Below are 25,998 nucleotides of genomic sequence, written 5' to 3' on the forward strand. Positions count from 1 at the left end.
TTTTGCCTATGAGACGCCCACACCTGTGGCCTGGCCAAGGCCCCCCAGCTCAGCGGCGAGTCTGCACCCCAGGCTCTCGTGCCCCCCGGGGGAGGCACCCTGGCAGCCACTGGCCGGGCCCAATCGCTGTGTGTGAACGACATCTGTCTCTATGGAACGCTTGTGCACCTGACGTCGGGCATGGCCTTTTATGGCTCTCTCTCGCTCTCAGGGAGTGGAAAGATAAATACCTTTTCAAAGACCAGATGCCAACTGCCTGGGGTCCCCACAGCTGCAGAGCGAGTGGGAGATGGGCCTGCCGGGGGCAGGTGCTGCAGCCCCGGGGGAGCTGGGAAGTATGCCAGAGAATCACCCATGCCCCCCCATGCAGACAGCCAGGCAGATTTGGAGTGTGATTCTGCCGCAGACCTGCTCTCTCTTGGAGCTGCTGTGTCCTCACCTGCCTTTTGGCTGATCCTGATGTTTAAAGGACAATGTGTGTGGAAGTGCCTAGCGTGGTACCTGGTGCCTCGCAGCTTAATGAAGCTTGGGTTCCTGTGTCTGGCCCGGGGAGGTACGGCGATGCTCGGTCACAGGCTATGGGCGGCATGGCGGCTGGGAGGACGAGGCCTGTTGATTGGGGCGGGGGAGGATGATGTGATTTGAGGGATTCCAGGCCAAACACTCCCTCTGCCTCCCAGGGCCCCCTGTTCCGTGGGGAAAGCCCTGGGGCTCCTAACCCAGGGCTGTGTAACCCAGCACCACAAACTGGGTGGCTTAAAACGATAGGAATTATTCGTTCTCAGTCCAGGAGACCCCAAGTCCAAATTTAGGATTGGTTCCTCCTGTGGGCGTGGGGGGAGAATCTGTCCCATCCCTCGCTCCCAGCTTCTGGTGGTGGCCGGCCATCCTCAGTGTTCCTTGGCTTATAGCTGCATCCCTCCCATCTCTGTCTCTGTCTTCACATGGTTGTCTTCCCTCTGTGCGTGTGTCTCTGTGTCTCCTCTCTTTTTATAAGAACGCCAGTCATACTGGATCCAGCGCCCCCCCTCCCCCCGCCAATCCAGTTTGACCTCACATTAATTATATCTGCGAAGATCCTATTTCCACATAAGGTCACATTTTCAGGTTCTAAGAAGGACATGAATTGGGGGGGACACTCTTCAGTATAGTCCCTACACTTGTTGAATGAATAGGTGAGTGAATGAATAACTGTGAAAGCCATCCTTGTATGTCTGTGCAGGTATGTTGATGCAGAAGACCTGGGGCTGCTGCGGGGGTTGGGGAGGGGTGGCTCCAGAATCTTCCCCTCTTCCCGGCCAGGCTCCTCTGACCGCTGGCCTCTGCACCCTGAGTCTAGCCCTCTGGCCGCCTCCTGACTCAGCCAACTTTCAAGGTGGCAACAATAACGTTTATTACAGGGAAAGAGTCCCGACACACTGGGTGTTCTCTGCTTCCTTTCTGCCCAAGATCTAAAAGCTTTCTTTGTTTCTCCCCCCGCCCCTTGGAACCAAGAAAGACGGTAGGGATGGCTCGGTGATCTTGGACAAATCAGCTCTCCTCTTTGAACCCCGGCCTCTAGAGTTTGCAAATGAAGGAGGCTAAACTGGGTGCCTCCAAAGGTCTCTTGGTCTGTGATTATTACTGTTTTATTGCTGAGAAAATTATAGGCGAGGAAATCATGCCCTTGGACTCCATGTGGGGCAAGACTCAAATCCAGATGCCCTCATTTCCAGCCTGTCTCTAAATCCCCCCTGCCACCTCCTGCAGGAAGCCCTCCGTGATTACCCTGACTCATGTGTGGTTCCTGGGGTCCTCACTGTGCCTTGTGTGTGATACATGAATTCACAAATACTAGCCTACCATTCAGATGGGGTGTGTGTGTGTGTGTGTGTGTGTGTGTGTTCTTCATGTTCTTTTCCCCTCCCTTTCCTCTGTAGGCAAGAGCTATTTGCTGGGTGTCTCTCTCCGTGCTCCCCCATTCTGGCACCCAGCAAAGGGCTCGTTACATTGGGTTGTGGACCAGCCTCAAAGTCATAAGCAGATGATTAAAGACTAGGAGACCTACCAAAAGAAAAAAAAAGAAGAAGAAAAGAACTTAGATGCTTTCAATAGATGTCAGAAAAGCATTTGATAAAGTTCAACATCCATTACTCTTAAAAACATAGCGACTGAGGGGTAGACAGAGATTCAGCATGATAACATCTACAACACTCTACAGCATTACCCAAAGTGTGTTTGAGGAGCACAGAATGCTATTGGAGATTGTGTCAAAAAGAGATTTTGGGGCCAAACAGCATTTAGAAGATGCTGCTCTAAGAGGCCTTCCCTTAACGTCAGTTGCCAAGCAAACCCTCTCCCACTAATAATCATCACTCCGGAGTGAAGCCAGTGCCAGGGGCTAGGAAAGAAGCAGAACAGAACTCTTAGAAACAAAGTTGCACAATTGATGTTTTGAGATGGATACAGCTTAGGTGTTCAAAGTAGATACACTGAAAAATAATTCCAAGTAATAAGATGGTATGATGGCCAAGTCAAAAAATAAAAATGAAACCGCCATCACTTTCCCAGGTGGGCACTGGTTGGTCAACGTTACCAGAAGGGACACCTCTGGCACCTGTTTGCTCGGGTGTCCACAAGCCAGTGACCTTATTTTCTGGTTAGAAATGACAGTAACACCCTGGCAGCCTCAGGCAACTGCCAGGATCTCCTTTGCCTCCTGGAGCCCAGATTCCCGGGAAATGCAGGAATAATGGTGCATGGCTCAGTATCCCGGATCACCTTAGAGCTTAGCCTCCCATTTAGCGTTTCGGTCACGGAGGTGTGACCGGGAGTCAGGAGACCCGGTCCCTAGCCTGGCTGTGCCGCTTGCTGGCTGCGGGGTTTCGGATGAGTTGCTTAGCCTCTCGGGACCAGAATGTCCTCATCTGTGAGGGAGGGATCACAACCTCATCCTCGCAGGGTCCTTCTGCAGAATCTCCGAGAAGTCTTGAACATGTTTGCACACCACTGAGCTGTTGTTACAAGGGCTGGGACCCCGTTATTTCAGCTCAGCACCAATCCTGGACGATGGAAGCCACTTGAGGAGGGTCGGACCTTCCTCATTCTCGGGGACGGGGCTGTCGGAGTCCTCCCCGGGGTTTGTCACAGGTCCCAGCTCTGGTCTCCCCAAGGCCACCGTGTTGAGTGGGAAGGAGATGCTGGTGAGAAGAGTCCGCTTGTTGGAAGGAAACCATGAACTCCTGTTAGAAATCAGCACGAGGACACCTTCCGAGCCAGCTTGGTGGGGACTGAGGCATCCTTCACATTTCCCTGGTAATGATCCTGCTGCTTCTCAAAGACATGTCTTGCCTCTCTTTGAATAAACAGCGAGCCCTTGGTATAATTCAGTCTTTTAGGGATGGCTGAGTCATCTGGCTGGCTGGGGCTACCCAGATGCAGATGAAGTTCTGGTGTCACGAACAAACCGGGCCGTCCTGGGAGGCCTTGGAAGGGCTGGACGGGGTTGCGTCTGCCAGACATCCCTCTGGCTGAACCCCGGGCTCCCTTAATTCCTTTGAAGGTAGCCTTCCCTCCTCCTTATTTCTTTTCCTGTCCTCTCCTCAGTGTGGCTTTGCTTCTGTTCATTTTTTGCCTGATTTTAGCCACCGTTGTTTGTATGGGTGGCCAAGGGGGCCGGTATAACTCTCCGAGGGCTGAAGTCCTCGGGCTTTGCGGAAGCTTTTTCCTTGAAGCCTGGCGGCCTTGCTCTGCTAGTCAGCCCATTTCTCAGTGGTCAGGGTTGCTGCCAGCTTGCGGGCTGGCTCGTGGAGGATCACAGGCAAGCGCTCCCAAGCTGGGTATGTGTGCTCAAACCTTGTAACCAACTCACTGGAGAGTGGTGGTTTTTCGATCTACTTTCTGATTCTTTAGGAATAGGTGGCTCATGGAATTAAAAGGTAGATGTAATGTGGTTTCAAAAAATGTATTTTAAAATCGTTTGGGCCACCCATTATTATTTTTATTATTTTTGCATTCTGCTGTTTCAAAAGAAACATTAAATGTTGGCTTTTTAAAAAAAATCTAAAATAGTTATTAAAATTTAAAAGCTCTTTTTCAGGGAAATTCCCTGGTGGTCCAGTGGTTAGGACTCTGCGCTTTCACTGCCGAGGACCCAGGTTCAATTCCTGGTCAGGGAACTAAGATCCCACAAGCTGCGAAGCGTGGCCAAAAAAACCCAAAAACCAAAAAACACTTGTTCAGTTAAACTTTTAACATGAACATCACTGTCCTGTGAGTGGTGTATACCTTCCTTCAATATTACTGCGTCTGATTTTTCTACCTAGATCTCCACGATCAATCAGTTCCTGCATCCCCTCAACCTTTTCTTTCCCTGGCCACTCAAGACTCACAGTTTTCTAGTATTTAAAGAACATTACTTATTTTTCCAATGCCTTTCTTCACTCATCATTCACTTAATCATTCACTCACTCAATTCTTTCATGGCTTCAAAAAATTACTAAAACACCCAAAAAGTTGTATGTGACGTTATACGGGACATTGACAAGGTTTTAAAGATAAATTAGATCAAATCATTATGCTGTACACCTTAAACACATACACAGTGCTGTCAACTGTAGCTCAATAAAACTGGGAGAAGGAAAAAGATAAATAAGATACATTTCTCGCTTTATGGAACTTACAAGTTCATAGGTTACAATAAAGTAGTCAAAAACCAAAGGAGTTAGTAAAGACCATATTTGGTATGAAAAACATTGTTTGGATAAGTAATACATTACACTTGGTACCAAATGGCAAGTGGCTGAGAGTTAAATGTAAGACTTCTTTGTTCCCTGCCTGCAGTCTCCCAGTGTGTATACTCTTCAGAGAGATTCTCTGCATACATGAATATATGTTACATAAGAAAGAACCCCACAAATGGCTGCTTCCCTATTCACCTGCTGTTTTGACTTACCAATTCGTAAATCTGGAGGTGGTCCTCTGTTAGTTCATTTGGGCTGCCCAGGCTTTTTAACGATGGGCTTAGTGTTTGGCTGATGGATGCAGCACCATTTTTTTTTTTTTCTTTTTAAAATTTTTATTGGAGTAGAGTTGATTTACAATGTTGTGTTAGTTTCAGATGTATAGCGAAGTGAATCAGTTATACATATACGTCTATCCACTCTTTTTTTAGGTTCTTTTCCCATATAGCCCACTACAGAGTACTGAGTAGAGTTCCCTGTGCTATATACAGTAGGTCCTTATTATGCACCATCATTTCTTAAGCCAGCTCCCTTTCCATGGAGTTTTGCATTCTAATCGTGGAAGACTGGGAGCAAACAGTACCTCAGTGAGTCTCCCGGTATGTAGGTTTTCATGCAAATAGGCTTTCAAATCTGCGGAATAAATTTCCCCAAAGCAGAACTGCCAGGTCAAGGAGTGTTTTCCTTTTATTGTCGGTAGCTACTGCTCAATTGCTCTCCCTGAAGGTAGGACCAATCGACACTCCCACTTAGAACGTGGGAGCACGAGGCAGTGGTTTTTAACCTTAAAACCCCAGGCAAGGAAGAGCTTTTAAGTAAGATGAAAATCTGGAGAAAACCGGGTGAGAGCCTTTCTACTGCAAAGGGCAGCTCTAGCAGAGTTCCTGGCCAGCCGTCTCCCATTAGGTGCCCACTCGAACACGACCGAGGGGGCCGCCCCTGATCCCTCCAGACTGGTTGTGGCCTGGAAGGTTCCTTCCTGGTGGGGATGGGGGACAGCAGCTGCCTGCCCCCTCCTGTGTCAGCTTGTTTATCACTGAGTATCTGAGAAGCACCAGGAGCTTTAAAATGACACCAGGACTTATAAGATTACAAAATAATTTTGCCAAGTAAGGACATTATTTTTAAAGAGGTACCATTCTGGGACTTCCCTGGCGGGCCAGTGGTTAAGACTCTGCGCTTCCAATGCAGGGGGCGCGGGTTCGATCCCTGGTCAGGGAACTGAGATCCCACACGCCACGCGGCCAAAAATAAAAATAAAATAAAAACATAAAGAGGTACCATTCACAGACATTACCGGGGGTTGGGGGAAAAGAGGGATGGGGAGTTAGTGTTGAGTGTTTGGGGTGATGAGGAAGCTCTGGAAACGGGTGGTGGTGCCGGTTGCATAGCACTGTGCGTACACTGAAGGCCGACGAAGTACACTTACGAGGAATTAAAATGGTAAAACTTATGTTATAAATAACTAACCACACACAGAGAAAAGCTACAATTCCCCATAGCCATCCTCTCATGAACCAAAGGACAGTAAGAAATAGGAAAGGTCTAATCTAAGAATAAAAAGAGAATAAACAGAGCTTGTAGAACGACTTGCTCCATTAACCGTGTGGTTCTCGTTTCGCCGTGAACTGGCGGGGGCCTGGCGGTGCATGGTGCTGAGCAGCCCACTGGGACGCGGGAGCCAGGGCAGGAGGCATTGAAGGCTGGAGACGGTAGGAGCTCGGGTTGGGCCTGCAGGGGCTCCATGGTCTGGAAAAGATCCTGGCTCCGACTCAGGAGGCCCGGGGCTAAGCTACTCCACGTCCCGAGGCGCTGGGCCCACACTTAGCTGTCTTATATCTCTGTGTTTAAACAAGAAGCCTGTCCCTGGCTTGCTGCTGGATGTTTTTGGAGCCTGGTATGAGTGAAGCAAGCAGTGACCTGGGTGTGGTCTTCATCACGATATTCCTGTGTCCCCAGCAGTTCACTTTGCTAAAAGGGCATTTGCCCACCCCTGTCTAGAAGCCGGTGAGCAGAGCAGGTATCTGTTTGAAACTACTTGGTGGCTCCTAGCAGCTGTCTCTCCTGGGGCTTGAGGGATCTGAAATGCCGCCCAGAGATGTCGCCTGGGCCTCTGCATGGCCACCCGGCCTCACTGGGGTGCTAGGTGTGTTACCAGTGCAAACTGTCGTCCCAAACTATGTATTGTCAGGCAACCCGTGCTGCTGGTCTCAGTGCTTTTAGAGCATGTGGATGTGCACACGTGCTTGCTCTCCTGGGCCAGGGTTGCAAACTCCTGAGCCTTGGGCTATGTCCGGCCTCAGGCTCTGACTTTTTTCACGGGCCTTTCTCCCTGTGTGGGGTTTGTGGTCCTCACCCTACTTGCAGAGAGAGAAGAGCCAGTCCTGGGAAAGACTGTGACCCTCGATTGAGTCCATGGCCACAGAGACCCCTGACCTGGGCCAGTGCATCCCAGCCACCTGATGACTAGAGAACCAGCTGGTGACTATCAGGGCAGGAAGCTGCTTCGAGCTGTGTCACTCACCCTCACTTCACAGTCAAAATCCAGATTCCAGGAGGCAAGGTGGCCAGCTGGCACTTGAACCTGGTCCGTGTGCTCCCACAGGCCCTAAACGCTCTGGCTGGCGCATTTTAAATCTTCGAGGGTGTTTGTTATGAAAAGACTCTAAAGCTGTGGGTTCATAGTGGACGGAAACACCGCCGACCTTCCCCACAGACGTGCCTCTCTGAAAGCCCTCATCAGAGCTTCAAGCCAGGCCCCTGGCCTCCCAGCCACCTGTGATGAGTTTCCATTTGACTCACGGTTGTCAGGAAGGTGACACGACTCACCATATTCACTGGGCGCTGTGATTGCCGAGCTGACACAGCTCCTTGTGTGGGCGGCGAGCGTATGCTTCCCATTAAGAAAATTGCTAATTTTGAAACGAGCTCCGAATGGAATTTTTTTTGCTTTTACTAAAATTAAGAAAATAATAATAAAACCACCCGCCCAAACACCCCAAGTTTAAAAGAAGAAAGAAAGAAAGAAAAAGGAAAAAAAATTTAACGTCAACCCAGAAAAAAACTCTGTTATTCAGCCTGGTCTCAGAACTCAGCAGAGCCACACGGACAGAAGGAAGAAGCAGCTCTCAATGAGGCGAGGTTAAGCTCACCCTCCTCCATCCTTCTGGAGCGGTGGTGCCTCATCCTTGTCTCTGCCTCCCTAGCGAGAGAAAGCTCAGGCAGAAGCGGCTTCAGACACAAGCGAACGGTGCTGTTTGCCTCTGAGAATTCCCAGCAGCCCCATGAGATCCCTGGAGAAATCCCGCGGTGGCTGCAGAATCGGGGCTGCCTTGCCGAGTGAGTCTTGTTTGGAGCACTTGAGTCCTAGAGAGATTCTTGATAGTGTCAGGAGGTTATCATCGGTGCTCACCCAGACGGAGCAGGGGTGGGACTTTGAGGGCCCTGCTCCCGACCTGCAGGGGCCTGAGGCCGATGGCGGGTCCAGGCCGGCCAAGACGTGAGATGGCCTCTCGGGTCCCCCGTGGTCCAGTGTATGATGCGGATGGGACCTGGGATGCCGCCTGAACCCCGGAGCCCGGCCTCCATCAGTGCTGAGGCACAGCATTCGTGGACAGGCCGTGTGTTTGACAATACTTTTACCGCATCCAGTAGCCAGATGGTCTAAACAACCCGTCGTGGTACGGGCATGTAAATATTTTCCGTCATTATCATGGTGCTGCCGTGTTGACATTAATGAGGATGAAGAATTATGCTCGCCGCAGTCAAGCGCCACTCAGGCCACAGGAGGGCCTGAAAAGCTGGCCCTCTGCCGTGGAGGGGACAGACTTCGGGGCAAGCTTGGTCTCCTCTTGCTGCCTCCTGCCAGACACCGATTCCCTCACCCAGAGACCCTGGGGAGACTTCCTCTCAGAGCTTTCGGCCAGAACAAAGAATGATTCTCATCATGAACAGTATGTTTTTCCCTGTTAGCAGAGCTCTGTGGCCAGCGTATTTCCCTCTTTGCTTTGCCTACTAGGAAGCCCAAAACTAAGATTTGTTGTTGTTGTTGTTGTTGTTTACTCATTTGCATGTAGATTGTCCTCAGTTAGGAGTTTCTGCCTAGAGGATCATGTGAGGTGTCTTAGGGGCCAGGCCGGAAAGCGGGGTGTACATCCCTCTACGCACAGAACTAATCACACAGTCCCACTAAGAATCCAGGGGCCAAAAGTGTAATTTAGGAAGAGGAAATTGGACCACGCTGGATTTCCACAGGGAATGTTGTGGAAGGAACAAATTCAAATGAAGGACACAGAGATAAGAGTGAGGTTCCAAGGGGACAGAGGTAAGGATTCCAGTGTGTGTGTGTCTGCCTTGTAAACTAGATGCAAGTCATTTGGACTTTGTTCAGTGTTTTGGATTCTGTTTCAGTGCTGCCTTCCCTTCTGCCAAAACTACGGCATTGCAGAATGTTGGAGCTGAATGGATAGGCCTTTTATTATTGTTTTTTTAATTTTTAAGAAATTTTATTGGAGTATAGTTGATTTACAATGTTATGTTAGTTTCAGGTGTATAGCAAAGTGATTCAGTTATACATATACATATATTCATTCTTTTTCAGATTCTTTTTCCATATAGGTGATTACAGAATATCGAGTAGAGTTCCCTGTGCTATATAGTACGTCCTTGTTGGTTATCTATTTTATATCTAGTAGTGTGTGTATGTTAATCCCAAGCTCCTAATTTATCCCTCTCCATCATGTTTCCCCTTTGATAACCACAAGTTTGTTTTCGAAATCTGTGAGTCTGTTTCTGTTTTCTAAATAAGTTCATTTATATCATTTTAAAAAAATTAGATTCTACACAAGTGATATCATATGAGATTTGTCTTTCTCTGTTTGACTTACTTCACTTAGTATGATAATTGCGAGGTCCATCCGTGTTGCTGCAAATGGCATGATTTCGTTCTTTTTTATGGCTGAGCAATATTCCATTGTATATATGTACCAGATCTTCTTTATCCATTCCTCTGTCAGTGGACATTTAGGTTGCGTCCATGTCTTGGCTATTGTAAATAGTGCTGCAACGAACATTGGAGTGCATGCATCCTTTCCAATTATGGTTTTCTCTGGATATATGCCCAGGAGTGGGATTGCTGGGTCCTATGGTAGTTCTATTTTTAGTTTTTTAAGGAACCTCCATACTGTTCTCCATAGTGGCTGCACCAATTTACATTCCCACCAACAGTGCAGGAGGGTTCCCTTTTCTCCACACCTGGGGAGGCCTTTTAAACATCAGCCTCTCACTGTACAGATGGGAAAGTGAGGCCCAGAGAGGGGAACTGACTTACCAAGAGTCGGCCAGCTAGAGCTTTGCTGTCAGCCCTCACACCTGGAATTGTGACACCACACACAGGGAGTTCCGTCAGTACCTCTGTCCACACTGTACAAGCCCCTGCTCTGGAGAGGACGAGTGAAAGTCACGTCATTAAGTGACAGCTTGAATTGATCCACTGACGGCCTGGTTAGTCTATTGGATCATTGGAGAAATCCCACAGCCTTCCCAGCAGCTCTTTGAAACTCAGCGCAAGGCTTGACTTCAGCATTTATTCCATTGGGATTTGGGGAGTGGAAAATTAGTCTCTTCCTCAGACTCATTCAAGCACTGACTTCTCTTAGTGACTCATATGTGAGAGTGTGAAAAATCTTCACAAGTCTCACATTAGGAATAGAAATTTCCCCAAAACCCAGTAGAGAGCTTGACCACTGCGTCAGTGTTCTGTTGCTGCAACGAAGTGCTCCCCAACTTAGTGGCTGAAAGCACCATTTTTTTTGTTCATGACGCGGCAGTTTGGACAGGGCTTGGCGGGGATGGCTCATCTCTGCTCCGCTGGTGTCAGCTGGGACGGCTTGACGGGGGGTGGAAGATGCATTTCCACCACGGCCCGGCTCCCGTGGCAGGTGGCTGGGTACAGGAGCTTGGCTGTATCAGCTGAGGCACTGGTTCCCCTCCGAGTCTGTGTCTTCAGTGGTTAGCCAGGCCTTCCTAAGGCTCGGGTCCTAAGCCGGCACAGTGTCACTCCCTGCCTCTCTACCCCTCGCCGTTCTGTTGGTTAAAACAGGTCATCGGGCCGGACTGGATTCGAAGGACAGGGACTCCACGGGGCCCTGGCCCACTGGAGGCCACCCAAGTAACCATCCGGCACAGATACCCTGGGAAGAGCTCTTTGCAGAAGAGGCTGGGTGATCCACTCACGCTAACCTGCCAAGGCCCGGCTCCACTCTTGGATGCCTCCGGAACGCCCAGGCTTCCGTTCTGTGGGAGAAGCTCCAGCCAGACCTCAGCGGTCCCCTCCCTCCAAGAGGCTGCAGCGCTTGCCGTCTGCTTTGTATTGCTAATGGCTGCGCCTCTTATTACATAATCTGTTATTCTGGGCCGCACCAGGCCCTGGTTACTTGTCAAAAGTTTCTAAAAACCAGCTGTATCAGCTCCAGGCAACTGGGGGTGCCGCCCCTCCCTCGTAGTATTAGTCACTCTGTACTTAGCTAAATTTAACTTTTTATCATCCAAATGATATTTTTGTGGGTTTGGGATTTTACATAATGCTACCACTGCCGCAGGCTAAGAATTTCTCCTTTTTGTTAGGCGCGTGTGAGTGTGTGCGCGTGCGCGCGCGAACGCGTATGTGTGCATGTGTGTGTGCGTGTGTGTGTGCGCGCATGTGTGTGTGCGTGTGTGTGTGTTGGGTGTTTTCCCCCCATGAACTTTTACACGCTCAAGGCAACACTGTTCAGCTCCTCTCCCTGCTCTGCCCTCCCAGGCCTGGGTGTGTTCTGCAGGCCCTGTTTTGCCTTTTGCCAGCTGGGGGAAAATCGCTCCTAACAGCTTTCTAATGGCCCCCGCTAAGGCTTCCTTCCTCACTTGAGGTCTCTCCACTTTGAAGGTCTCTGAGGGTTTCCCTGCTGCCTTCAGAGACAGAAGCTCAGGTTCAGAACCGAGTGTGTTGAGAAAGCAGAGAGAAGGACCCGGAGGGGGGGTGGCTGGAAACGGACAAGAAAGAAGAAACCCAGCCACCCCACCCAGGGGTGGGGTCCAGGTTGCAGGCTCTTCCTCTGGGCTTGGGGGCGGGGGGCGGAGAACTCAGGGCTGCGGAGGCTGAGCCGGGAGACCTGGCCTCTCCTTTGGGGAGGTTCTGGAGCAGGACACGGGGATGTGGGGATGCAGCGTGGCCATCCTAACTTTCCCGGAGCTCCCACTACTCAGAAACGGTGGCGCACCAGGGGTCTCGTGTGTTCCACACCGTGACCGTGCATGGGAGGTGCCTACCACCATTTTCCAGGTGGGGAAACCGAGGATCGGGTCACAGGGTAGCAAACAGTAGCAGCAGTAATTACAGCGGCAGCAAACACTGGGTGCTTACTGTGTGCCAGGCACAGTGCTAAGCACTTGCTTTCCTGAGCTCATGGGTCCTTTGTGGCGGTCCCGTGAACTAGGTAGTCGTGTTAGCGCTCTCTTACAGATAAGGGAACGGAGTCCAGAAGGGTTAAGCAGCGGGCTTGAGGCCACAGAGCCAAGAGACGGCAGAGCCAGACGTCAAAACCCGTCCACCTAGGGCGCCTCCCTCCGCTAAGCCGCTTTCCAGGGGCAGGCTGCCGACAGACGGCAGAGATGGGACTTGGACTGGGCCCTGTGCTCTTTCCAAAGCATCACTAAGCTGATTCCGGCCTCATCTAGTTGTCAGGTTTCCTCCTGCCAGCTGTCTGTAAAATGCAGCAGGGTGTACATTATGTCTAGGCGTCTCTGGGAGAATTAACCTGACACTGGAGAGAGGAACCAGGTGCTGGGGAACAGGGACGAGAGAGAAACTCACTCTCATGCTTTTTAAATCTTTTCAGAAATACAGATGTATTACTTGTTTTAAATTATTTTATTAAAAATTAGGAACTCCTGGAGACTTCCCTGGCGGTCTAGTGATTAAGACTCTGCACTTCCACTGCAGGGGGCACAGTTTCAATCCCCCTGGTCAGGGAACTAAGATCCCGCCTGCCGGGTGGTGTGGCAAAAAAAAAAATAAAAAATTAGGAACTCCCAGGTATATACCTAAATCAAACACATACATCCACACAAAAACTTGTACACGAATGTTCCTAGCAGCACAATTCTTAATAGCCCCAAAGTGGAAACAACCCAAGTGTCTGTTAACAAATGAATGGATAAACAAAACACAGTTGATCCACACAATGCAGTGTTGTTCAGCCACAAAAAACAATGAAGTACTGACGCATGCTACAATGTGGATGAACCTTGAAAACATGATGAGAAGCGCAAGAAGTCCGACACAATAGGCCACGTACTGTATGATCCCATTTATGCGAAATGTCCAGAATAGACAAATCTGTAGAGACAGAAAGCAGATGGTGTTGGCCAGGGGCTGGAGGGAGGGGGTGTGGGGAGTGACTGCTAATAGGTACGGGATTTCTTTTGGGGGGGTGGTGATGAAGACATTCTGGAACTAGAGAGATGTGATGGTTGTACGACTTTGTGAATGTACTGAAGGCCGCTGAATTGTACACTTTCAAAGGGTGAATTTTGTGGCATGAGAATCACATCTTAATAAATCAAAAAATTAGTAGCCAAGCCTTCAGATGGAATCGAAAGCTGGGCTGCCCCCGCCTGTTGCCAGCAACCTGGACAACTTGCTTGGGTACCACTGCCATTTGCATCCGTCCTTCTCTGCCCACTCTTTAGCCACCTGCCTCATGGTCTCCATGTCAACGGGGGTTGGAAACAAGAGTGTTCAACTCCAGCCGTGCTCCCCACTCGTTTGGAACTTATGCTTTCAACCAGGGCCAGCCTGAAACATGTGGATGTCTGGGCAAGCTAGTAATTTGGCACCCCCATCAAACCAGTATTCTTTAAGTGTTTGTTTGACATTTATTTAGTGGGGATGAGGAGAGACTGATATTCTATTAATAGAAATTGTGTAGAGAAACAGATTCACTTACTAATTCATGTCCATTGACTAAAACAGTTAGGGATCCGAAATTTTTTCAGGAAAGCAATTCTGACTTCTCTGGTTCTTATCTTCAAAGGTTGGGTTTTTTTTTTCTTTTCTTCTTTTTTTTTTTTTTTTTTTACCCTCCTGCAATTTTGCAAATCATTCAGGTTGCATATTGAAGATTTAGATTTAAAACTGAAAGGAGAGATCTAATGTATAAAATGATGACTACAGTTGGCAACACTGTATTGTATAAGGGAGATTTACTAAAAGAGTAGAACTTGGGGCTTCCCTGGTGGCGCAGTGGTTGAGAGTCTGCCTGCCAATGCAGGGGACACGGGTTCGAGCCCTGGTCTGGGAAGATCCCACATGCCGCAGAGCAGCTAGGCCAGAGAGCCACAATTGCTGAGCCTGCGCGTCTGGAGCCTGTGCTCCGCAACGAGAGGCCGCGACAGTGAGAGGCCCGCGCACCGCGATGAGGAGTGGCCCCCACTTGCCACAACTAGGTAAGGCCCTCGCACAGAAACGAAGACCCAACACAGCCATAAATAAAATAAATAAATAAATAAATAAAATTAAAAAAAAAAAAAAAAGAGTAGAACTTAAGTGTTCTCACCACAAAAAAACAAAAAACAAATATGCAGTGATAGGGTAATAAACTCAATGGTGGGAATCCTTTCACAGTGCATACGTCTTTCAAGTCATCACGCTATACACTTTATTTTTTTTTATTGAAGTATGATTGATTTACAATGTTGTCTTAGTTTCAGGTGTACAGCAAAGTGATTCAGTTATACATATACATATACATTATTTTTCAGATTCTTTTCCATCATTGGTTATTATAAGATATTGAGTTTAGTTCCCTGTGCTGTACAGTAGGTCCTTGTTGTTTATCTCTGTTATATATAGTCACGTGTATATGTTAATCCCAAACTCCTAATTTATCCCTCCCCCCCTTCCCCTTTGATAATCATAGGTTTGTTTTCTATATCTGTGGGTCCAATTCTGTTTTATAATTAAGTTCATTCATATCATTTTTTTTAGATTCCACATATAAGCAATGTCATGATATTTGTCTTTCTCTGTCTGACTTACTTCACTTAGTATGATCATCTCTAGGTCCATCTGTGTTGCTGCAAGTGGCATTATTTCATTCTTTTTATGGCTATACACTTTAAGTATATCAAGATTTTATTTGTTGATTATACTTCAGTAAAAATGGGGGAAGAACTCAAAGGAATAAAATGTTTTTGTTCCTGGTAAACAGCAACACACTGTGCATTATTTACTTCCAGAGCCTCATCCCACCCCGCAGCCCCCCATGACCACAGCTACAGGTGTGCATGGAACACGTCTACAGCAAATCTCAGCACAGACTTGTGTTCTATTTTGATTTTTCATTCCCTTAAAGGGAGTGGGTTGATTTGCTTTTCGCCTTTTGTGTGAGAGGTCACGGGAGGAAACCTGAGTCCTCTGGCAGCATCTTCCTACTTTATTCCAGCGTTGTTTTGCCCCCCTGCCCCTAGAGCTCTGTCCCCCGAGGAGCTGCCTCGATCCTTAAGTTGACCCTGCATTCACTTTTTGGATTTTAAATGCTTTTGTGTCAGAAGAATCATTTCCCCGCCGTGCACCCCTGTGTGAAGAGTGCGCTTCTTTTCTTGCAGCCACTGCTGATCTCATTCTGCCGGGTGTGAGTCACTGTTGACCTTCTCACCCCGGGGGAGGCGGCACAGTGGAGGGGAGTGGGGCGGGTGTGTAGAAGCCAGCTCGCCTTTGACTGGCGTGTTGCCGTGGCAGACCCCTAACCCTCTCGGTGGGTTTCCTGACCCCTCAAATGGGGAGATTGCCACTGACCTCACAGAGGGGTTGGAGGTGTCGTGATGAAAGCTAAGGAACAGAACAGAGGAGAAGCTGTGCAGAGGCAGGGCGTGTGAGGGCCAGCTGGGGGTTCTGGTGGGATGGAGCGGGGAAGCCGGTGGGGCTCACGTGCCGGGCGGGGACCTGGAACCTGGGACACCTGGGGTGTTTTGTTCTTTGGGGGTCAAGCATGTCGGTGCAGGGCAGAGATGGAGCTTCAGCCCCTGCAGCTCCATCCCAAAGAGGAATTTGCAGAATTGGCTACGGCTTCCCCGGAGGGAGCGTGGGACTGCGCTGGGGTGGGCGGTGTGCGTGTGAGAAGCCAGTCTCTGTCGCTTGCAGCCACACCTCCCACTGCTGTGCCGTCACTGGTTATCTTTTCACCTCCCTAGTTCGCTTCTCTTCCTCCTCTGAACTCTCACCGTCTGTGCCCTCACTCTGCAGTTTATCACTTTTGTTCTTCCGAGCCACCATGAAATGCTCCTCTTCTTTTACTTCTACCTCTAGTGTCCCTAGTTGCCCCGGTGCCTGGCCTCAGCCCCTGGGGTAACTGTTGCTCCGGAGTTGGGAATCGGTTCCTGGAACAATTAGGGCTTCTATAGCAGCAGGGGGCTGCCTTCCAATCATGGTCACTGGAAGGCCTCCTGGGCTGCTGTCTGCCTCCTGGGCACCGTACGGGGGTGCACATGTGTCAGACAAACAAGAATGTGTGTTGAGCGGTACACATGGCTCACGGGAGCATGTCGGGTCCTGATGGGGGCCCTGGATTGGGTGGCGGCTTTCGTGGTGCCTGTGCATGTTCTGTCCTCTTGTAGTCTGATTGCACCTGGGACTCCCTGGAAATCTATTTCTCCACCTTTTTCATTTTGTTGTGAGTGCTTGTCTCTGGCCTCTGGGAATCTGGTGGAGGTGGGCCTCCAGTCCCGTATTGCCCAAGTTCAGGGGCTTGATTGGAAGGTGAGAGTCACCTGCATCGCCCCGCTGACCGTGCCCCTGCCCCAGGCATCAAGATGCTGGTGGCTGCTTACCGAGAACTCTGGGCTGATGTGTCAGGCCCCCCCGCCCGCCCCCCACCTCCCACCTGCCTCCCCTCTGCAGCCTGAGGTCCTGAGGTCCCGCAGTCCCAAAGGTTGATGGGTGAACACCTCAGGTTTGAGGCTGAGAGCTCCCAGCTGGACTTCTGAGATAAGAAAGCTTCCCGCGTGTGCTGGGGCTATGGGTTCCGGTTCCTTGAGCAGTCTTCCTAAGCAGAGGGAGCCCTGGGCAGTGTCAGGTGTATCAGCCTCCAGGAGTGCAAATGAAGACTCCTTTAGCCAGACACCCCCGGTCCTGCCAGGACCCCGGTCCAGATGTGCCCAGAGGTCCTGCCCTCTGGGCACATCTGGATTGCTTTGGCGTTGCTCAGGAGGAGGCCTGGCTTCGTCGATTTCCCAGTGGGCGCTGAGTGATCAGAGCGACCAGGTGTCTCACCCCTCCCCCGCTGAGCTTCTCCCTGCAGGATGCTGGCACGGGCGCCCTGGTCCCCGGCTCCCTTCTGTGGGCCTTGAGAGCAGGACATCGGCGGTGCCTTCCCACGCAGACCTGCAGGTTAGGACCGCCCACCAGCGTTGGAGCTTGGGGTGGGGCAGGGGCTCAGTTGCCATTTTCTCTTCCTTAAACATCTGACTTTATCTGATGTACGTGGGGTAAATCGTATTAATCGATCCTGCTTCTTGCAAGTATTGACTCCTTCTTGCAAATATTGACTCCTCTTCACCAAGTCGGAAGGACTGACGTTCTTTCCCTGGTAGCTTTGGATTCCCCGGGTGGCCTGTGTTTCTCTCCTCTGTATAGGGCGCCCTGGGGTGCCTCTCTTCTCTGGGCTCCCCTGGGTCAGCCTGGCCCTCCCCACCCCAGTCAACAGGACAGAACAAGAGTTTGGGGGCTCCCCAGCCTGGGTGCTGCCTTGCCGTTTCCCACAAGTCATGGTCAGTGACACGGAAACAACCGTGTGTGTGTTTTCAGGTAACCACCTCCCTGGATGAAACTGAGGCCTGTGGCTGTGGTGTGCTGGGGTCCTCTGTGGAGTCAGGATGAGTGGCTGAATCTCCCAGAGCCTGCCTCTTTCTCTCCTTCTGCCCTGAGTTAGAGCAGGAGCCCAGGTGCCGGGCTTCCTGTCTGTCCCATTCCATTGCATATCCTGAGTCTTAGGCACAGGTCTCGCTCTCTCCCCTTTTTGTCACACCAAGGCCTTCGGTGGGCAGAGCAGTTGAAGCGATGTTGCCTTTTCCTTTCCTAAATTTCAATGAACCCTTCTCCCTGTGTACCAATCGGCTAGTTTGAGTTTTCGGGGCATGGAGGGTGGGCATTCCATCCCAGGAAACTAACCTGGGCAGGGAGGGAGCACTGGGGTCCGTAGTTGTGGCGTCTCGGCCAGGCTGTGAGTTGTAAAAGCACTGGCTCTGCTAAGCACACAATAACCTGTGCAGAAGCCCTGACAATCGCTGTTTCACACGAGGAAGCCGAGGCTCAGAGATGGCAGGTATCTGGCTCAAGGTCACACAGCTAGTCAGTGCTGGGCTTGGAACTGGACCCCAAGTCTAGATCCCGAAGCACACGACATGATTTTCCAGATAGAGCTGGACTTCCCCATGGGCTGGGGGCCCTGTCTCCAGGTGAGTCCCCGGGCCTCCTCTCCTCCCTGGGAAAACGGGGTGCAACAGACAAGGCCTCAGCCATGGGCGCCCTCACTGCTGTGTTTCCACATCGGCACCATGGACCGGCTCCTCTAATTGCTCGTTCTTTTTAGTTGCCGTGAAAAGGCCTCCAAGTGCTAAGAAGGGAGAGTGCTATGTTGTATTTTTTGTCCCGTTGTTTTGCGTCAGTTCTTTCCCAGGTGTCTCAGCTGGGTATTGGGGGTGGGGCTGGCATGGGAACACGGGCCCCGACTCTCAGCCTCTCCGTGGTCACTCGCTGTCCTGCTGGCCGGGGGGCCTGGTGGGCCCTCCTCTGAGCTCTGACATCAGCTCACGTTGGTTGGAGGGGCCCCGCCCCAACAGAGCCTTCGTTTCCTGTTTCTTCTTCTACAGGAAGGGGGTTCTTGTCCTTCCCGACGACCTCATGCCCAAGTTCCGTGGTGTTAGAGGTGGTGGCCTTTCAGGCCACCTTATCTGCGCGTCCTCACTCAGAACTCCTCAGCTTCACTCGCTTACCCAGCGAACATTTACTCAGTACCTAGTGTGGACCGGGTACCATCCCAGGTGCCCGAGTTGCAGCTGTGTGACTCCGCCTGTGTGGAGTTTATGCCCTGGTGTTGGCCCAGCACCCGCTCTGCACTCTCACCTCTGCGCTTTGCGTATGCCGTTCCAGCGTCCTGAGGTTCCCTGTTCTCGCCTCTGCTCTACGTCCCATGGTGGGGACGATCTCAGTCGCCCCCTACCTACCTCTGAGCTCTTCCTAGGAGGTTGTGGCCGCGTGGGACATCGAGACCACTGGGCCCTGGATGGCAAGAGTTGAGGGTGGCGTGGAGAGAGGCGGCCCTTCTGAGATGTGAAATCACCTCCTCATCTCCTTCGCAGGGGGCTGGGGAGGAAAAGGGTGAAGGAGCAAGGTTTATTTTTAGAGAAGCTCCTTGCTCCAGAGGAGCATGGAGCCCTTCCTTCCAGGAGGTGTGGGGCCGTGGAGGGCGGGCAGGGGGCAGCTGGAGTTGTTGTCTCAGCTCAGCCTGGCTGTCTTCTGCATCCGCTCAACGTGACGCAGGAGCTGCCCATCCGCAGAGGGTTTGCCTCTAAGGGGGGGTCCCAGGCCGGAGAACATCTGTCCTCAGCGCCTCCTCCCCAAAGCTGAGGACCTTTGCCATCCTGAGCAGGTGAGCAGATCTTCTAGCACGTCCTTGGGGTAGGGGCTCGGCGGGAAGGGTCCCGGGCCCAGGCTCAGAGTCGGTCGCTTCCTTCCTGACTCCCTGGCTCGTGGGGAGGGGCGCTTCCTGCCATTGTCTCCGCTGAGGCGTCGGCAAGGTCACTGTCTCCTGAGGGGGAAGAGAGCTGAAGACAAGGGCAGGACCTCAGACCACAGTGGCAACTGACACACTTTTCGTCCCCACCACCGCGCTGGCTTCCCCTCCTCCGCTCGGGCCCCTGGATGGAGACTGAGGTTGGGGTGAGGCTTCTTTCCTTCACCTGTGGGAGCTTCACCCCTCTCAGCACCGCAGCCCCACGTGGGAGGGTCGGCCGGCCGCCCCCTGGGCTGTAGGTCTGATGGGTGGCCCATTAGGGGCCTCGGCCAGCGAGGGAGGCCGTGTGCGCCCGTACAGAGGGCAGGAGCAAAGACTGGGGCTTGTCCTGTGTTCCTTCGAGGTCCCCCCATGGCGCTTGGGAGGCAGCTGGGCGGGATCTGACGTCCCCCGTGTCCCCTCCTGACCTCTTGCATCCATAGTCCGTTTCCTAACATGGTGCCTTGGCACCCGGCCAGCCCTGCCCAGGACTCAGGTAGAACACGGAGGGGGCTTCCACCCGGATTGCTCGACCCTCCCCTTCTTTCTAGGCTCTTAGGCCCTCTCTCGCGGCCCGTGAGCGATGCCCGCTGAAGTCTGGTCCTTCCACCTCCCAGTTCTTCCTCTTCTCAAGAGCCCCAGATCCCCACTCCTTGAGTTTGCCCTCTTGGCCTCAGTGGCGCACATCTTCCCGAGAGCGTACGTCATCTTCATCCAAGTGGCAGGAGCCGCATCTCTCTGGCTTTGTTTCTGGTCTCTGCTCCCAGTCACTTGTGGACGTTCGCCCAGGCACCTTTCAGAGAGCCAGGCTTGAGGGCCCTCAGTTCGAGCGCTCTGGGGTCGGCAGGGCAGGGCAAGCAGCTGCCTTGGCCTTGGTGGTCCGGGCCAGGGCTCCTCTGGAGCTCTGTCCGCAGGCCCCCGGCACTGCAGCCCCCTTCTGGCTGCCTTTTGCTAACTCTTTCCCCATGTCTGCCTTTCCCTGGTTCTAAGGAAGGGCCCACCGCTTGCGTTTTCCTTCTTGTGCTTCCCTCACGACCGGTGTCCAGTGCACTAACCGACCTGTGTTTATAACCTCATCTTGCCCGGCAAGGAGGCGCCTGGAAGCATCTGCTTATGAACTGACCCCACAACCTCCCAGGGACCAGACCAGGTCTGTGTCATTTCCTTGCTTTGGTCCTCCACATACTTCCTAAGCCGCGAACCTGCCTAGAACAATCACTCTGATTCCCGGAGACAGTGTCCAGAGCTTGGGATTCTCAGAGGGACTCCTGGGATGACGTCTTTCAAGCTGGAGGGTTGTATGGCCTGAGACTGTTCGTCTTAGCAGCGTGATCGAACCCACAAAGAATCAAAATGTATTCATTCAACATGCATTTAGTGAGTAGCTGCTATTCCGGGAGCTGGGTATAAAGGAGTGATAAAACATTTAAAATTCTGGCCCTCCTGGGCTTATAGTCTAGCGGGGGTAAACATACAATATGCAAGTATGCAGTAAAATACATAAGTACGTCAGATGGTGATCAAAGCTAAATAAACAAGGGAAGAGAAGGCCTCCCAAGGCAGGAGCATTTAAGCAAAGGCCTGAAGGAGGCGAGGGAGAGAATGGGGAAGTTATCCCAGGCAGAGGAGACAGCCTGTGCAAAGGCCCTGAGGCAGGAGCTCGTCCGGGAGGCTCAAGAAATCTGAGTGAGTGGAAGAATGGCAGGGGAGGAGGTTGGAGAAATAGGAGAGCCCACATCTATCAGGACCTTGCACTCCTGTCTGGACTTTCACCTTGACTCTGAGTGAGATGTGATGCTACTCTGGAGTCTGACCAGAGAGAAGGGCCAGGATCCGACCTGTGCTTTAAAAGGATGGTTTCTGGCTACTGTGTTGAGAACAGACTGGATGGGGTGAAGGGAGGAAGCAGGGATACCCGCAGGGGCACGGATGCAGCATGTGAGGTGGCAGGCGCTGAACCAGGGTGCCAGCGGTGTAGGTGATGAGGGAGTTGGGCTCCAGGTACGTTTTAAAGGTAGAGCTGGAAGGAGTCACTGAGGAATTAGGCAATCCTTGTTGTGTGTGTGTGACTTTTAAAAACAGGTTCTCACGAGCTTGGAAGGACCTAAGAGATCATCTAGTCCAACCTTTTCACTTAACCTATGGGGTAACTGAGGCCCAGTAAAGGAAGTTACTTGTCCAAAGTCACACAGCAAGCTGGTTAGTGGCAGAGCCAAGACTTGAGTTTTTGACCCCGCGTTTTTGTAGCTGAACTGATGGACGGCTGTGGGAGGAGACCTGCAGAGGTCTGAGGTCCCGAGGGAAGCAGGGCTGGCCCCCAACACTGCAGCTGAGCATGGGATTCTGGCAGATTCCCTTGGCTGGCAGGAACCCGGGACATTGTAAACTGACATTTATGGGTGCTGTGTGCCTTTAACGGCTTTCTCCGGGCTGACGTTTTGACCTCAGTTGGGCAGAGGTCTCGATGGTCATGTCTGAGCTCTTGAGCAGATCAGAGACAATGCTCCTGTGCATGTTTTTGAAGATTTTATTGAGCTTCTATTAAGTGCCAGCCCAGAGACAAGACGCCCTTGCTCTGGAGGACCTAACAGTTTGGGGAGACGGACAGGTGAACCAAGGATGCCCCCGTGATCGTGGGCAATCGTGCCTGTGCAGGAGCTGTCCACGCTTGGGATCTCTGTCCGAGGACGGGCACTAAACAGCCGCTGCAGCCACCAGATACCCCAGGGAACGCAAGCCAGAGGCCTTCTGTACACCAAGGTGGTCTGCTTAAACCCATGATTCATCTCTTATAATAAAGGGGGCAAGGAGAGTCGGTGGGGGCTGGGATCTCACTGCCCTACAGCCGTGTCACCAAGCACAGGCTTCACTTAAACTGTGAGGACCCAGGTGCACCCCCTGAGAGGCAACCTTTCAATGCCGGCATTTCCCATGTGCTTTTTTGTGCAGGGCGATGGGCTGGTAACTTTTCTTTAGTCTGCAAGCCAGCTCTAATGGCCAGCTTTAAGGTCACTGGTGACCCTTGAGATACAGAACGAGGCCTGTGAAGCTCCCAGCTCAGCTTGGAAAGAGCTGGGTATCATCCTCAGGCTCTTCCGTGTGAGGGTTGCCCCGGGGAAGATAAAGAGAGATGTTGCTTTCACTCTCTATGGAGAAGCTGGATCTATAGGCCAAAGGGGGGAAAACTCCAGTTTGATTTTTCTTTTAGCCTTTTAACTTGATCTGTCCCATCACAACAGCGGTACTCTTGAGGCCAACTTGGAATTGCTTCCACGGGGTGATTTACGGGCTGTCTCCAGAAGTGGTTCTTGTGCCCTTGGGTCTGATTAGCGCCCTGGCGGCCACAGGTGATCCCAGGACAGGGCTGATGAGAACATGGTGCCCAGACTTGGGAGATCCGGCCAGACCACTGAAGTGAGGCTTGAGTCTCAGTGGCTGGTATCAGGCCAGCCCCTGTCCTTTTGTTGGCATCTTCCTCGGAGGCTAGAGGAGTGGGGAGATGGCAAGGAAAAAACAAGCACCCAGACAGGCTCCCTCCAGGGCACAAGCCGTTTAGTCCCCGCCTGCCCTGGGCTGCAGCACCTGGAGGTGACGGAGGGGAACCCTTCCTAGCATCCCTGGGGTGACTCTCAGGATCGGCCCCATTCTCCAGGACGGCCGAGGTTGGCCACCGTGCTCAGGGTGTGCCCACATCGGTGCGGTGGTGGATTTCAGGATCCACATCTCCTCTCCTGGCGCCAGTTTCCCTGAGAAAAGGGAGTCCGTTGGCTTGTCCCCCGCAGCATGCTTCCCAGGATGTGGGTTCCCAGACGGGAGGAGCTGCCTTAAGTCGGGTGATCATTTGACTAACACGTGTTAAGCACCTTCTGTGTGCGCGAGCTGTGCCACATGCTGGAGGTGAAAATAAAGCAGAGTTGTGCTTTGAGGAGCTCGGAAGGAGAGCCACGCCTCCTTCTCCTTCCCTCAGTCACTTCTTGCCTCTAGTTCGCCTACAAGTTATAAATACTCTGGGGAAGTATGTTGCACTCACTCCCTGGTACCTCCCTGTGCATAAGCTTATTCAGTGGACCCAAGAAGCAGGCCAGGGCGGCGAGGATGAGAGGAGGTGGCAGTGGGGAGCCGGCATTCCAGCAGGAGGACTCCTCCAACATCGCAGATTGCCCCGGGGCCAGCCCTGTCCCCGTGACACGTGCTTCACTCCCATCGCAAGGGGACATCTGAGGTCACGGGCATGTTTTCTTGAACCGTTAAAGCATCTTGCAAAGATGGCCTAGATTTGAAAAGACTGTGACCAGAAGAAAGAGAGACAATGAGAAAAGCGGTGTAGAGCACCCCGCCTGGCTCCTGGCACTTAGTAGTTGCTCAGTAAATCAGTGTTCCTTTCCTAACATGAGGAAACAAATCCGTCAGAGTCGGCCAAGGATCCCAGGGCCTGCGCTGCCTTGGGAAGATGGCTGTGCCCTGGCCAGCAGAGCTGTCTGATCAGTGTCTGCGTGGGGCGCGGGGTATGCGGGAGAGTGGCTCCTTCCATCTGTGGGATCGGGAAAGGCTTCTGGAACCGAGCCCTTTAGAGTTATGGCAGCACAGCGCAAAGGAGGGTGTTTGAGGACATAGCTGCCCAAGATGAGGCAGCCTGGGCCTCAGTCTTCTCCCACACAGAAGACTGGCCAGTGCTAGGCCAGCTCCTAAGTCTCGTGTGTGACACAGGAGGTAGGGGACAGACCTGGCTTGCAGAACCTGAAAGCCAGCAGAATGCCAGGTGCGGCGACCCTGGTGCCCAGACTGCCCTTCCAGCAGGCAGAGGGGACTCCCTTGCTCTGGCTCTCCGAGCACCTGGGCTTACACACCTCTGTGCAAACTGGGTTTGCACAGTTTTCTTTTTAAACAGCTCAATGGAGATATAATTCATATAGCGTATAATTCATCCATTAGAAGTGTACAATTCAATGGTATTTTGTATATTCACAGACTTGTGCAGCCATCACTACGGTCAAGTTTAGAGCATGTCCATCACCCCCCCCAAAGAAACCCCACGCCCTCTTAGCTATCAGTTCCCTCCCCCAGCCTCGGGCAACCACTCATCCGCTTTCTGTCACTATGGATTTGCCTATTCCGGACATTTCGTATAAATGGAATCCTACAACATGTGGCCTTCAGTGACTGGCTTCTTTCACTCATGATAATGTTTTCAAGGCTCAACCACGTGGTAGCCTGGATCGGTACTTCACTCCCTTTTACCGCAGAATAACATTCCATTGTGTGGATGGACCCTCATTCATCTATCCATTCATCAGTTGATAGGCATTTACATTTTCCCCACTTTTTTCTTTTTAGCTGCACCTTGCGGCATGCGGGATCTTAGTTCCCCGACCAGGGATCGAACCCGTGTCCCCCTGCAGTGGAGGCGCGTAGTCCTAACCACTGGACTGCCAGGGAATTCCCCCCACTTTTTGATTATTGTGAATAATGCTACTGTGAACATTCACGTAGACGTCTTTGTGTGGACCTACGTTTCATTTCCCTTGAGTATATCCCTAGGAGGAGAATTGCTGGGTCATATGCTAACTCTATGCTTAACATTTTGAGGAACTGCCAGACTTTTCCAAGGCGGCTGTCCCATTTTTCAGTGCACACTGTTTTATAATGATTGTTGTGCAGAACTGTGTAGTGTGGTGGTTAATGCAGGCTCCAGAACCAAGCTGCCTGGGTTTAGAACCTGGCTGGGAGACTTGGGACTGGTCCCTTCACCTTTCTCAGCCTCAGTTTCCTTATCTGTAAAACGGGGACAAGATTAGTGCTCACTGCATGTTGTCATGGGGATTAAATGAGAATATCTACAAAGTGCTTGGTGAGGGCTGTGTCGGTGTTTGCTGTCATAAGTATTTCCCTCTAGATTGCAGGTGCTGGGCACATAGTAGGTACTCTGTGATGTTTTAAAGGCTGCAGAATTTGCTTTTTGGGGGGTGCCCCCTTTTTCAGTGCTGTTGATTCTTCTGATCACCCCTGGGAAAGCCGTCTAGGCTGTCAGTGTCTTGCACCCTGGGAATCTCTCTTCACCTGGAGGGTCTGGCACAGGACTTTGTGAGGTTGGGCGTGGCCCCTGGACTGGCTTCAACTCCAAGAGGCACTTAAACCTTAAAGCCAGGGACACAGGGAGCATTCGGAGCCAGGTCTCTGGGATCGGGAGCAGTTTGGTTAATTCAGAAGCTGGGGAGGCAAGACCCAACCCCATGACAGCAGCCGCTGTTCCTCGGCACCCCGGCTCCTGCTCTGTGATCAGCCACTGGGAAGGAGGGTGCATCCCTGGCGGGAGCCCCACAGAGAATCAGCTCAGTGACTGGCAAGTGTCGTCGGAGCTCCCGTGCTGCAGATGTGGCCTGGAGTCCCCAGTGCCTCGCCAGCTCCCAGGTGCGAAGACGGGCCTGCTGCCTCGCCTGGTTGTGGTCCTGCTGTCAGAGCCCTGGCAGAGC

At 51.8% G+C, this 25,998-nt stretch overlaps 1 protein-coding gene and 1 non-coding gene across 5 annotated transcripts in view; both read left to right on the plus strand.

Annotated features, from left to right (window-relative positions):
• Nucleotides 1–25,998, plus strand: part of PITPNM2 (phosphatidylinositol transfer protein membrane associated 2) — a 143,317-nt gene that overhangs the window by 15,626 nt on the left and 101,693 nt on the right. The window lies entirely within an intron of this gene.
• TRNAE-UUC (transfer RNA glutamic acid (anticodon UUC)) lies at nt 4,085–4,157 on the plus strand. Its single transcript has one exon. It is a non-coding gene; the product is annotated as a tRNA-Glu (tRNA).

The sequence above is a fragment of the Eschrichtius robustus genome, chromosome 14 (assembly GCF_028021215.1).
Source record: "Eschrichtius robustus isolate mEscRob2 chromosome 14, mEscRob2.pri, whole genome shotgun sequence".
Classification (NCBI taxonomy): Eukaryota; Metazoa; Chordata; class Mammalia; order Artiodactyla; family Eschrichtiidae; genus Eschrichtius; species Eschrichtius robustus.